Source organism: Aquila chrysaetos, chromosome 5 (assembly GCF_900496995.4).
Source record: "Aquila chrysaetos chrysaetos chromosome 5, bAquChr1.4, whole genome shotgun sequence".
NCBI lineage: Eukaryota > Metazoa > Chordata > Aves > Accipitriformes > Accipitridae > Aquila > Aquila chrysaetos.
In genome coordinates, this window is record NC_044008.1 from 30,519,167 (window position 1) to 30,533,821 (window position 14,655).

Consider the following 14,655-nt stretch of genomic DNA (forward strand, 5'->3'; position numbering starts at 1 on the left):
TAGGAGTGAGCTCTATGTAGGCAGTTGTATGCAAATCCCACAAAGACAATCATATGTAAAATAGATGAGGCATTTCAGAAAATTTCACCAAGATGTAAGAATAATATACTAACTTGAAGGGACTTGTTGATTTCTGTGAATAATAAGGCAGACAGGGAAGGAACATTTGAATTGCTGATGTGTGGTAAAGGAAAATGAGCAGCTCTCCTGGATCATAGCTTCTAGTTATTTCTAGAACAGTAACTTTAAGTAGGCTTGATTGTTTGCAGGAATAATATTACTATGTAGAATATAAGTAATTAAAGGTAATGAGGGATTATTAGAGGGAGAATAGAATCAGAAATGTTTTAAGCCCTCATTTAATTTTTAAGAGCAGGGATGAGAATTTTAAAGAGAGCAGGTGACCTCATGCTGGTTTAGTGGTTTTAGTTAGTGTTGAAGACTAATTGCTGTGAATGAATCACAGAAATAGTTGAATATGGCGGTATTACTACTACAACAGAACTTTTTAATCTTGTGTGATCAATTTTATTATCTATTATATTGGCACAGACTTGAGCTAAATACCAGTTTACAAACAACTGTAATAGTATACAGATCATCTATTTCTGTGTTACTTTCTTCAATGATTAAGTTTTTAGCCTGTTTAAGTACTAGCTGATTGGGTTAACAGGTTGGCAAAAATTTCTTTGTTTCATAGTGTGCAATCTTTGATTGGTTTTACTGATATATTGGTTTGGGTTTTGTGCGATGGATCAGGTCTATTCAATCTGTAGAACCACAGGGCAGAGAAGTGAGGGAAAGGAGTGGGGTCAGATGATTTTTTTTCTTGCTTTATTTCAAGCGTATATTATGTTTTTATATATTGCCTCCTCCCCCATCTGTTTTCCTCTTCCAGATAGTTGATATTTTGCTTCCTTATATAACAGCTGGGAAGATCAAGGAATGAGAGAATGCATCTATTTCCATAAAAATTGATCCATTAATAATTTTGCAGCATTAATAGTCAGTCTGTTGGTATCTGCAGACTTCATATTCGCAATAAATCCAAATAATATAATAATAAAAATGGGCAAAATGAAAGAAGGCTGCAAGACGTTCATTGTTGTGCTGATTCCTGTTTTCTATCAATATTTCTGTGTTCAGTAATCTCTGTATTTTGTTCAGTATTCTGCTTCTACTGCAGTATTGATTGCTGTTGTGTGCTGGAATGGCTTAATATCTTCATAGTGGCCTATAAGAAGATATGTTTCTGCCCCACATGTTACTGCTAAGGAGTAAGATGGGGAGTTATGCAAGGGAAAGGAGAAGCAGATGGACAATAAAAAAAGAGGTGAGAAGGCAAAACAAAGAGAGGGGAAAAAAAAGAGGTAGTGGAGCTGTATGAGACTGGAATTTACATTGATGAGAGAAGGCAATGACTACAGTCCTCCCATTGCACAGATTTTCTTGGTGATATGTTGTGAGTAAGCCAAATGCAGAGTTTCTATTAAGGTTTTCCTTGCTTACTCTAATGATCTCTAAGGTGTACATAGAGAAGACTTGATAATGAGTACATAAGGCTATGCCTTGGCTTTATACAAAGAAGCATTAAAAAGGTGGGAGGAAAGAATACATGACTGCCTAGATTTGTTACATACATATACTTTTCAAAAACCTCACTTGAATGAGGAACGCTAAAGTGAGCTAATAAAAGTTTATGCCCTAGAAATTGTTAGCTTACCCTTTACTCATCAGGTATATGACATTTCAAATTATTTTATAGAATATTAAATAATTTTTGTCCGCAGAGTGTCCCACACTTAGAAAATATGACACTCATTTTTCAGTAACACATCTCCAGGGCCTGGAATTTGATCAGATGAGACCTGTCATCCCCTTCACTGTACTTTACTTAACATACTCTCTACTTAAGTGTTTTACTAATATCTTCTTCTGTTGGTCCCACTGTGTGTATTTTAGGGTCAGAAATCCTGCATGCTTTCACTGTTTCCTGCTTCATGCTTTCAGACAGTTTCAGAAGGACCATCAGAAAGAGCAGAATACTCTGCAGGTGGCATCCATTTTCTGTCTTTGACTATATTTTTAGTCTTAAAACTTAGATTTTATGTCTAGAAGTTTTTTTGCGTTTTGTTTTCATGGTTTGTAATCTTGTTTCTTGGGTTTGAATTTTTCTAGCCTTCTCACTGACCCCTCAATTCCATGTGCTTTGTTGTCTAAGATCATATGTATTTCTCCAACTTTGTGTGTGTGTGTGGGGGAAGTGTTTTGCATAAGTAGCTAGAGAGTTTCTGAAGTGTTGCGTTTAATCACTCCTGTGTCACCATCTGTGTGTAAGATCGGGGACACGAGCTGATTTTGTTTTTTCTTACCTCTGTGGTTATCCCCAATTTAAATTCCTAAGGCCCCCAAAGCACAGTGGCTCATTTTTCAGTGACATGAGAGCTATAGGAAGCAAAATAACTTCTAGTTTAAATCTTAGGTAATAAATATTTTAGATTACTTCAGCTGTCTTGCATCTAGACAGTTATGCATCAACAGCTGTTCTGCAGAGGAACATACATGTTCCATGCTTCTATCTATTCTGCATTTTTATAAATAATTTTTTCAATTTCATGCTTTATCTTAGCTTTAGGTCCATTAATAATGTTCCCTTTAATCCTGATACTAGCCTAGTTTGCTATTCTTCTTCTCCCCTGCCCTGAAAATCCCCCCACCTCATTGTTGAAGTAAGTGTCTTTCACTCTTTTGCCCATAGATTTCTGTTCATATTCTTTTTCTTTATTTTCCATTATTTTTTAATAAAGGAGTTAGGAACTTCAGGCAAATCTCTTATATTTGCAAAAGTATTGAAGTAGTTGAGTCTTCATTTGGACTTAAAAGTCACAGTTTAGAACATGATGTGTCAGTTCTGTATTGCCTGACTGTCTCCCTTCAATCTTGTGCATGTCCATCTGTTATTTTATATTAGGACTGGTTATTAAAGTTCATGAAATCCAGTAGTATCTGTAGTATAGTGTGAAATGAGTAACTTTATGGCAAAGGTAATTGTTAACCTTCAAAATGTACGTAATAAAATACTATTATGTAGGATTGCTGAAAAGTATGAACATAGAAATCTTTCTGGTAAATTAAATATTTTACTTATAAAGCATTGCTTATTATTTAGAAATGAATACACATTATTTCCTTGTACTTAAAGAGCTACTAATTTCATTCACTTATAAGTTTGTAACTTTAGCTTAATTCACTGAAAAAGTACTTTTCTGTTGGATTCTTTGTAAAGCTACCATAGTTTCAGTTGCCTTTTTTGGTTCCGTTTTTTTTTTTTTTTTTTTTTTTTTTTTGGTGGCTTAAAGTTTGAGAGATGTATCAGTGTTTCATGTGTGTGACATCAGAACTCCAATTACATTGAACCTCTTCAATCTCAAAATGGCATTGGGCTGTGTGCATATTCTATTTCACAAGGTCTTGCCAGTTAAACCAGACATATTGGTTCAGTTTGTTTCATCCAGAGTACTCCTTTCTGTGGATTTTCACACTGATAGCAATAAATCATTGTTATCAGAATCCCCTTACAGCAGTTGTTCTGCTTTTGCCCTCTTTTGAAAACCATTTATGATAGTGGTGGCTTCAGAGAGGAGTATCTCAGTTCTGCTGCTGTCAGGGAATGTAAGAGGTAGGAGGCTTTAGGAAGGGGACTGTGCTCTTCTACTGCACTCCTGGGTAGGATAAGAAAGAGAGTTTGACTACCAACTTGCCTGTTGTTCTAACCAGAAACCTGACCATTTTGGTGCAGTCGGACTGGTCTGCTGACATGACTGCCATGTTTGGATGCTTATTAATTCAAGCGGTGTTTGATTCTCAGATTGCAGCTTCCAAACTTTTTGATACTTTCAAAGTTGATGCTTGTCTTTTTCTTCTCCTCCCTTTTTAGCAAGACTGTGTAAATATCCAGATCTTATGCCTCATTGAAGAGTGGCCTAGGGAAGAGGGGTGTTCCTGCTCAGACTTACCAGTCTTTGAGCCTCCATTGGGAGATATAGATATAGATACACACACACATATGTACACACAGACAGAGAAAGGGAATCAGCAGTACCAATTTTATAAAAGATTAGCAGCTGATGGAAAAAGGCTTTAATTAATTTCTAACAACTTAGATTTCTGAGTAACATGGAAGATCTAAGTTTCTTTCTTCTGTCCTTCAGCTTCCCTCTTCACTCCCGTACTGGAATTTTCCATGTTGAGCTGTTACAAACTCCTAGGTCAGCTGCTGTGTCTTCTGTCTTTGCCATCTTTCTTTTCAGGAACCCTTTCACAGGAATCTGCTAAGGCAGACTTTTTTAGTTGTTTCTTCCTCTAAGGACTGCAGAGTCAGTTATTTCCTAAGGAAAAGGGCTTGGTGGGGACTATGTGCTTAGTTCAAAAAATGAACAGAAAACCCATTAGGCTTCTGCTGTCATTTGCAGGTTGAAAGCTGGACAGTTATGAAGCAATCTGCAACTGTACCTGTTAAGTGTGAGGGAGGGTGTTGACTATTTTTTTTATAATATTATGACCTTTGTTTCTCAGAAAATACCTTTTATTTCTGTGGGATTAAAATCACTATAATTAATGACTATCAGATCTTCTTTTCAGGCTGTCCATGATATCCCAGATATTTTCCAGAGGCCACCTACCTTCCTTTTATTGTTCAAGCCTTCATGCTGTATATTGTTGCTCCTATGTATTTACAAGAATCACGTAGGTTGAGAAGAACCAGTGTAGGAGAGACTAGTACTGGGATATATGCAGTCTACTCTGAAAGTTATATGACTGTACACTTTAAAATATTTTTTTTTTCTTCCTTACTACTTCGGTGGCTTGGCTGCTAGCTTGTCTGTGTAAGAATGCTATAAATATCTCATACGGATGTCTGCATTAATTTGACCTGATCTGTCAGCTGTTTAAACTTTTTATTGTCTTCTATTAACTTTAAGAGAAACTTCTTACAGCCTTCTTGGGAGTTGACCCAGCACTTTGGATAGTGTCAACATTAAAGTTTCATATTTGTGCAAGTAGGATTATTGGGTGAAAAAACTAAAAATAGTTAACACCATTTCCGTAGTCTGAAAGCAAGACAGAGCTCCTAGTTAGCAAAACAGTTTGCTTATTTTCTTGTAAGAAGTGGAAACGTGTATTAATTGAGCAAGATATCTTGGAGGATATTTTTAGGACATAAATTCTTCACGAGAAAGCAAGCATGGGCTTTAGAGAAGTGATGCATGAGCTTTCTGAGCTGGCTATATGGCAAAGTTACCACAACATACATTACAGTGTTTTTATACTTTCATTTGCAACATCCTTTTAAAGTGACACAAATTTAAGGTGACAATTGATTTAAGGATGAATAGGATGCAGTGATAGAGGGGAGAAATGCAGGTGTTTTTTCAGAAGACTAATTTTAAGTCTATTTAGGCAAAGTAGAGTACAAAAATAGGTGGAAGTGGCCTACCCGCATATAAAGCCTTCCTCAAATGTGTTTTTTTTTTTTTTTTTTAACATAGTCATCTGTGTCACTATGAGACATATGTCAGCTTCTATAATTGCATGGGTTTGTTTCTTTATGTTCCGGATACTTGTTCTTGCAATATTGTTAATTGTATCTGCTGCTAAAATAAAATTGTTATGCATGTTGCTTCAGGAACTGGTCTCTAGGCCTCTCTAATTTCCATGCTGTGTTGATTTAATCATTCAGATGAACTCACTGAAGTGGCTGTTGTGCTGTAACAGTGACAATGAGAGTCAAGAGAACTAATAAATATGGTTAGACAAATCAGACTTTTCTGGTGGTAGTCCATTTTGTACATCTTATGAAATTCCTAGAGTAACTTCAAAGAAATCCTCAAGTATCTTCCTTTTAAGGATTTTATCACTGAGTTACCACTGGTGCTAGAATACAGTAGAAAATATAGCTGCAAGGTTCTGTTACTGCATTTTTTTTACCTTTAAAAAAAGTCGTTTCTCTGCTGGCAGTCATTTATAGCTTAGGTAAAACCTGGTTTTGCTCAGTAGTTAAAAGTTAGAATTCTGTTGGCAGATTGATGGTTTAATGTAAGTACCTACTTGTAGGTATCTAGGAAGTTAGATGTTTGAAGTCCTGTGATGCACAGCGGAGATCTAGTCAAGACCATCAGTAGCGGTTAGAAAGCAGATGGATGCTTACATGTAAACACCTGAATTCGGCTTTCTGAACTCGGAACTCAAGTGTCTGAGTCTTTCTCTCAGAAAAGGTCTGTGCCAAACATCATTATTCTTTTGCTGAAAAGTCATGTAGGTGTGTAATTGAATTTAGGTTTGAGAGAGGGTGTTGAACCTTCTACTTTTATAGGGGTATTTTAAAAATAGCTAACTTAAATGTATTTTGACAGCTTTGTTTCAAGAGGGATTGTTTGAGTTTTCTGTAACGCTTTCTGTTTACACAGTTGTAATCCAGAATGGCCAGTCAACAAGTTGAAGAGAGAACATCTGTTGTTACTTAGTCACACAATTTTCATTTATATCTATAGAGCTCAACATCTTGAAAGGAATAGTGCTTCAGAATGTGAAGTGCAGAGGAATGGGAATTATATCAAATATAAGGACTCTTGAATGATGGTTGAATTATGTGGTTCTCTGGGATGTGCTTCTAAAATTTGGTAATCTGACAGAATCTTTGTGTTCAAAACAGTGTTCCAGGGTTGACCAGGATTTTAATTTGAGTGGGCTAACTCTTAGTAAAAACTTCACTATTTTTTCCTGCTCTGATATGTTGAGGTTGGAGAAAACTTCTACATAGCTTTCTGTTTTCTCACTTTTCCTGCAAGGGATCCAAACCATTTTTGAAAGTCATATAGTTACAATATCATTAAAACCAGCTTCCTTAATTTGCATTGTTGCTAGTATTTTCTTGTCTAAAAATGGATGTAATGTTTTTTCAAAACTATCTAAAACATTTTTTCAGTTAAAATCTCTTAAAAATCCGTACACCTACCTTCAAACATTTTTATTCAGAATCGATTTTTCTTTCTGTTTTAGTCTGGTTAGACTTCTGTATATATGGTTTTCCCATAACCATCTGCAACAGTTTGCAGACTGGACTTCTAAGAACTGTATGCGTTCACGTAGGACGTTGTGAGTGAAGCAGGGACTGCTAGAACATGATACACAGTCATGTCGTCCCTGTGCAGTAGATCAGTACTTTACACAAGTGTCAGCTCTGTTGCATGTGTGGGAGCTCTGTACGTACATATAACACTGCAGTTTCCCTAACAGTCACCATTGCAGCTGCAGGAGGCATCCTCCTTGCTTGGCTCACTGTACATGTAACTGCCCAGTAAATCATACTGATGAATGGGATAACTGGCAGCCATTTGGAATGTTTTGTTCTGCATTTAGGGTTTTTTTTTGGTTGGTTTTTGTTTGTTTGTTTGTTTTCTGAGAACATTGTAAACCAGATCAATTCCATAATTCAGGTCTTTGGGGAGCTCTACAAATGCTCTGACACAGTTGGAATGGGGTGTTGAAGGAGAAGGTGAAGGCAAGGAGCTATGGGGTGAGGAGAATACTTTCTTCATTTGATGCAGTGCTGGGTGACGTTAGTGTAGTCTGTCCTTGAAATCACAGTACAAGTCTGCTGCATTTCAGGTGGTCTAGATGTTTGGCACTTGACTTACGCATATATGCGTACGTGTGCGTAGGAGGTTCGGTACTTGCTGAGAACACGGAGCTTCCTGTGTGCGTGCTGTGCAGCGTAAGGACGTGCATTTCTGTATAGGCTTTTCCAACACAATGGGAACGGGGTTTTATTTTGTAGTGAAATCTTCAGCTTGATGTATTCTTTTGGGTTTGAATTTTGAGCCATAGCTCTGCTAGGCATTGGTTACACATAAGTCTACTGACAAAAGGGTTTGGTATGGTTGATACTGGATTTCTTGCTCAAGATTTGTGGATATTGGTTACAACAAATGCAACAGATTACCTTTCAGAAAATGTTGCTCATTCTTTTTTTCCCATCCAATTAACTTGGATTAGTATTTAGTCTTTCTTCTAGAGAATACATTCTACAGTTTTGGACGTGGCTCCTGTGAATCAGTATCTGAAAATTTCCACCTTGATTTATTTTTCCAATAAAGTTTTTGGAAGTTTTTTTCCTTTAAAAACATCATGTTACTGTATTTCTCAGTTAGAAACCCTTTCCTCTTTAAGTTTCTATCATCTCTAGCATATTCAAAAATGAGTGATAAAATGAGCTATAAAAATATTTATTTTTCCTTTATTATTAACATAGAAATGAAAAGTGCACTAACAAAATTCATAGGATAGACTATGTATCTTTATCAGCATACATATATTCAGGATCCCTGTGTAAAAACATTAGGACAAACAGTACTGAAATAAAACTAAGAATTTGTTTAGATTCAAAGTAGTACAAAGTGATGAAACCAGCTACAGTGATAAGCAAATAGAATTCATCTGAGATTAATTGATTGCAAACACTTGGTAGGACTTGATTATGCTAATTGATTTAAACTTTGTAGTGCAAGTATACAAATGAGCCTCCGGTACCAAACAGTTTAACTCTCACCGATAAAGTGAAGTTGAAAAACATGTTTTGAGAAAATGGGCTTAAACAGGCAAGTTGTTTTTTTCGTCTTCTGCAATCCAAACTGAATGCTTTTTACTGTTCTAACGTTGCAATTAAGCATGGTTAGAAGCTACATGAATTAGCAAGCTTTTAATGGAACTTATGGTCAGCACAATTTGATATGGATGACTGAATTTCACTGTCAGTTATGGATAGATAGGTCTGTATTGTTGCTTAGTAGGAAACAGTGTTTCATGCTGTGTCAGGTTTTGCTGAAATTAATGGAAGAATTCACTAAAAATACTGTAAACTGATATCAGAGCTTCAAAGTGCCCCAAGTAGTCTCTGTGCAGGACAGAGTTAAAAAAATATGTAGAACTTACTTGTTACAAGTCAGTTTTTCACAAATTTTAAACATTTTTAGTCATTTTCAGTTTTCTATCAAAGTAATATATGCTAAGCCTCAGAATTTAGTCATTTTCTAGGGTCTTTTTGCGTTATTTTAACAAACGCATAATGTGCTATACTTGGTAAATTTTCCATTTCTGTTATTTACTAGGTGCACATCTTGTTCCTTATTAAGATCTGTTGTTTTATCCCTTACTTCAATGCAACAAAATTGAAAATTGGTTTATTCAAGTGCATGTTGTGTTATTTTTAGGGTCTATACCAAAATTAAGTTACTTTAGCCCTCTTCTTCAAAAAGCATCTCTTCACACTAGTGTGCTTAACCATACACATCAGCTGAGTTTGCAGTAGCGGTTCAGAAGTGAAGACTTTACCAAAAGCGTTCTGCTTCCAGTCCTCTCTTGTCATAGTTCAATTATAGAAAGGCATCAAAACTTACAGAAGTACTATGTGAAGATGGATCTCTTAAAGTAGCTAAGAAAACTCTTTTTGCAGTAGTCACAATTACCATTGTGAGAATTTTCTGGAAGGGCAAATTGAGGTGGATTTTCTTTTGGGTTTTTTTGTTGTTGTTTTTGTTCTGTTCTTTCTCTTAATGCTGCTGAGTTATTAATTGTTTCTTTCTCAAAAAGCTATATGGGGTATCTGCAAAATAAATCAATTACAAATGCAAGGAGCTGGTAGGAGCCTTAGGTAAACCTCAGAGGGCAGAGACGCTGTGTTATGTTCTACCTCAGGGTAGGCTTAGTAGGAGGCTCTGCCAAGATAATCAACTGCTGCAAATTTGGGAGATTAATTTATACACATGACTGAGAGAGAACTCCAGGAACTGAGGATTTATTAAGGGTATCTGAGATTCATTAGAATTAAGACAAGTAGCTTTTCTTGAGAGAAGTGAAACGGGCTATGCTGACCTGAAAATACAGAAGCAAGAAATATTTTTCATCAGTAGGACAGCTGAGCATTGGAACAGGTTGCCCAGAGAGGTTGTGCAGTCTCCGTCCTTGGAAGTTCCCGACTGGATAAAGCCCTGAGCAACCTGACCTTTCTGGCTGAACCTGCTTTGAGCAGAGACCTCCTGAAGTCCCTTCCAAATAGTATCATTCTATGATTCTAAAATACCTTGAGTTTTACGGCTTGGAAGATTACAAGAAGACAATGCAAATATGAATGTATATGAAACTGCTGTTAACCTAATATTTCTACCATAAGACCTGTACCATGAAAATGTTTGTATACATAGTTTAAACTCAAGTATACTTACTCCTAATGATTGGCTTACCATTTTTCTATGAGAAATACATACTGGGTTTGTGTCCCGGAGGAAGTACCGGATCAGGGCAAACCATTTCTAGTTACTAAGGCTAGGCAAGGGTAGGCTGCACTAGGCTAGGCTAAGGGAGCCAGGAACAAAGTGGGAAGTGACTCAGTCAGGAAAAGGGTAATTAACACTTGTTAAAAAAACAATCAAACAAACAGAAAGCCTCTGAAGGAGTTGAATAGCAAATAAATCATCAATTTAACTTTTAATTGTGTGATTTTTTTTATAAACTAGAGGGCAATCTATATAAAAGATGTGCCCTTGGAAAGACAAAAAGGAGTAGTCTACCCAAAGAGAAGCACAGTGTTTAGACCTAGAAATTTTCTACTTAATCATTTTAGTAACACAAAAACCCCCTTTCTTCCAATCCAGAGAAGTCTGTTGTAATGTTACGTACCGTTATGGTACTTGCAATTTATTTATTTTTTATATTTTTTTCTCTTCTATCGTTTTGTTTAAATTAATATCTTGAACTGTAAGCAGTCTTTTGAATACTTTGGAAAGTTGGTAACAAGTCAGAAGCTGCCCATGACTGGGATTTCTGGTCAGATGGTGGTTAAAGGTCCCATTTGATAAGACAGTTGCAGCATATGGCTCTGGTTGGACCAATATCTCATAAAAGCCCTAGAGCGTTAGCAAAGAGCAGTTCAGAAGGACAAATTTAGCCATCAGTTTAAAGCCATAGTTCACCCTTAGTCAGAAGATCAGCTAACAGCATTTTAATGTGTGTTCTGTAGTCTGTAAGTTAGCTGTAAATTCTTCAGGGCTCTAAAATACAGACAGTGCAACCTTGAGGTGACAAAGAGGGTGGGTGGGTGAAATGGGCCATATCTAATTTTCAGTTGCCTTGTTCCATGGAAATAGTTAAAACAATTTTGTCCTGAATACTTACTTACCAGAGAGCCAGGAGGTAGCTTGGATACAGAAAGGCATCTACATTGGCAAGAGCATTAACAAGGAACAGGCATACAGCTCTCAGAACTGCCATTTTATCTAATTAAATTTGCCAGTGTATAAATATTCTTTTGCTCTTTTTCAGGACTAATCTCTTATCAAAAGCTCCATTTCAGGAGGCAATAGATAGGCTACTGAACTGCATCAGGAAATTACCCGAATCAGAAAATACAATAGAAACAAAAGGTTTTGTTATCTACAGACACTATAAATGTGTCTACAAAAAGAATGCTTCTCACCAGCCCCAACTGTTATAAGTGATCCCTCATCTGTTTGCTATAGTCATCCTGATATATTTTTAAATGTTTTCAGTCCACCACATTTAAATGAAATAACTGTGCTTTTTTTTTTTTTTTTTTTAAACTGTTTTTCCAATATGATTAACAATACTCTGTGACATCCTGTAGTGGTTTTGTTTGGCCACAGTCCACGCAGTCCTTTTCAGTGATCTGTACTGGCACCTTTCTCTTGCTTTCACGTGTTATAAAACTGTGGTTATGAGGTCAGAACAATAAGGTTTGAAATCAGGTAGCAATTAATATTAATTTGGCTATCCACCAGAAGTATTTCCCAACTAAATGAAGTGTGTTGTGTTCCTACCTAGATACTGAATCTTATTGACTGCAGTTTATAATGGCAAATCTGAAGGCAAAATAACTTTTTTCCCTATAGATGGTTATTGGGACTTCTCTGAATAGACTGAGTATCAGTATATTCTTTCCCCATCAGGGGGGCCTCGATGTGAATTTTGAATTGTAGTTAAACAGAAATAAATTGACATGTGCCCTCATTTTCAGTTTTAGTTCCCCACTGAAGTCCTGCACTCTAGTTTACAACTTAATTATATCCATGCAATGAAATTGTTTCCTCAACTCCCATTGTAGGATATTTATGTTACAGTAGTCCTCATTGTTTAGGACATCGTGAAGTTTCTGAGTATTATCTAGGTGAAGAAATGCTAAATAAGCTCAGATTTTAACAACAGATTTTCTGAACTCAAATCTAATCACAGCATCCTTGGAGATGTAGAATACAGAGCAATATAGCAGCAATGATACTGGTACACAAACGACTGTAGTCAGCCTTGCATGCTGCATTCACATTAATCACACTTGGAAAGGTTGGGATCCATGCAGAAAAGCAATACAGAGAGTGCTTTACAGATGTAGTAGGCAAGAGCATAAAACAGTAATATGTGCAGATATGAAAGACATTTTTTGACATGACGGAAGGAAAGCTGTCATGTCAACTTTCATTTTATTGAAATGAAACTAGTGCTAATGTACTTGAACATTATTTCACTGAGATGTGGTAGTCTAATCACATTCTGCTTAATATTAATAAATCAAATGGGATATACTGAGGAGCTGTGTAACAGCTTTCTCAAAAGACATAAACCTGCAAAGTATGAAATGGTGTATAATGGATGTATGATACAGTTCTGACAAATATGAGGTAGAGTTGTCATTCTTCACTCGCTTAGACTATATAGCAAAAAAAGTAATAAAATATTGAATGAATCAGACAGCTAAAATATTGTTGACATAACTATATATTAGACTTTAATATGCTTTCATTCTATATGTATAGAAATTACTTGTTTTAATATTTGAATTTCATAAACCCATTTAAGAAATAAGAATTTATAGGTTCTGTAAACGACATTTTTATCTGGAAGCCCAAAGCTGAAAAAGTGTTATTTTTGTCATATTGGATGCTAGTTATGTTTTCTGGATCTGTGGTGCAGCCTGTATATGTATGTTATTCTCAGTCACACTTATCTGTTGGTTGCAGTCTGGAACAATATGAAACACTTCTTAAGCCATGTATTTAGGGTGTGGCTTTGAAAAAAATTGTTTACAAATCTTAAACAATAACATTCTTGCACTAATTCTAATTTAGATAAACAAAAACTAAATCTGGCATTCACACTATTGTGGAAACCCCATAAAACTCTCCAAATACTATTTTAAGATGCATTCAAAAACACACAAGAAATCACTTCTGGTTATATCCCTGATTTTGCACACTGGAAAAAGGCTGAGGGACTGCTTGAGCAGGATGTCGGGGAAGGCCGGATTAAACACTGCTGTGTCTTGCCAGTGGCTCAGGTGGGCTGTGAACATTACTCCAAGCTCAGAGATTCACTTATTTTCTTACAGTGCACAGTCTTAACAGGACCTTGTTCTCATCTATTCCTGCTGAAAGGCTTACTTTTCTTATTCCTGATCCTCTTACCTGTTTTTAATTTAATAACCTTATGACCTTAAAGTGAATTTCATGCATAATTTAAAATGTTTTTTTTTCTGTGAAGAAAATAACAATTTTAGAGTAGCCAACATATTTTATGTTTTCCTTTATACATGACTAGTGCTCTACAATACGTAACAGCGAGACACACTTACTTTGTAATCCTTGCTTCTTGGTATAGTTTTAGCCCATAGTAAATGTTAAGTATAGTTAAAGATGCATGGATAATCATAGTCTTTCGCTTTATTTTCTATGTGTGTTATCTCACACATTCTGTATTTTGCCACAGTATTAAATTTTCTCATTAGGAACCAATGTCCTGTAAATCCCAGGAGGCAAATTTAATGTTATCTGTACCATAGGGTGTATTCAAACATCTGTTTATTGCAGAGCAGTGGACCACAGAATATGCTTCTGATGTCCAGATATAAAATGATCATATATAGGCTGAAACATGCTTCAGTCTGGACTTGACTTTAAATGAAGTGCAACCAAAATACTTTAATAGTGGATCTCATCAGTGCTTTCTTTATTATGCCTGTATAGACAAATTATTTATGTTATGGTTACAATTACTGTCAGCTGTGCAAAGGAGATGATTAAATCCTGAGTGATCCTTAATTTTTGTATTTATTTTGATCACCTATTGAAAACTATAACTGCTTCAGGTTTTATTTTCAGATGGAAACTGCTAATTTTCTGTCAAATTAATCCTAAATAAAGGTGTTAATTCTGATAACTAAAATCCTCTTGTTACATGTAAATTGGTATTGCGAATACACAAAAAAGCTACCACTAAATGGCTTTTCCTTTGTCTGGTTGTTTGGCTTAAGACAGTAAAGTATTCCATCTTCTGAGATCGAGGATGAAATCAGTATGACAAGACATCAGTGTGATGAAACGCAACGCTTGCTTTATGTTTTACAGATTGAATGGAGTTTTAGGAAAACAACATCTGGCTCTGAAATTCATTGAGATAAAAGTAGTTGGAGTCTGGGAGAATATGGGGTCAAGGTGGAGAGAAGCATGATATAGGCTTTCCCTTTCTAAAACACTTTCGAAGGCAGCTCTTTTTCTAACTGCTGTCAGAGGTGGGATGCCAAGATAGATGAGA

At 36.0% G+C, this 14,655-nt stretch overlaps 1 protein-coding gene across 6 annotated transcripts in view; it reads left to right on the forward strand.

The window, feature by feature from the left end:
* Positions 1-14,655, forward strand: part of IMMP2L (inner mitochondrial membrane peptidase subunit 2) — a 476,942-nt gene that overhangs the window by 64,957 nt on the left and 397,330 nt on the right. The gene's annotated exons all lie outside the window — the stretch shown is intronic.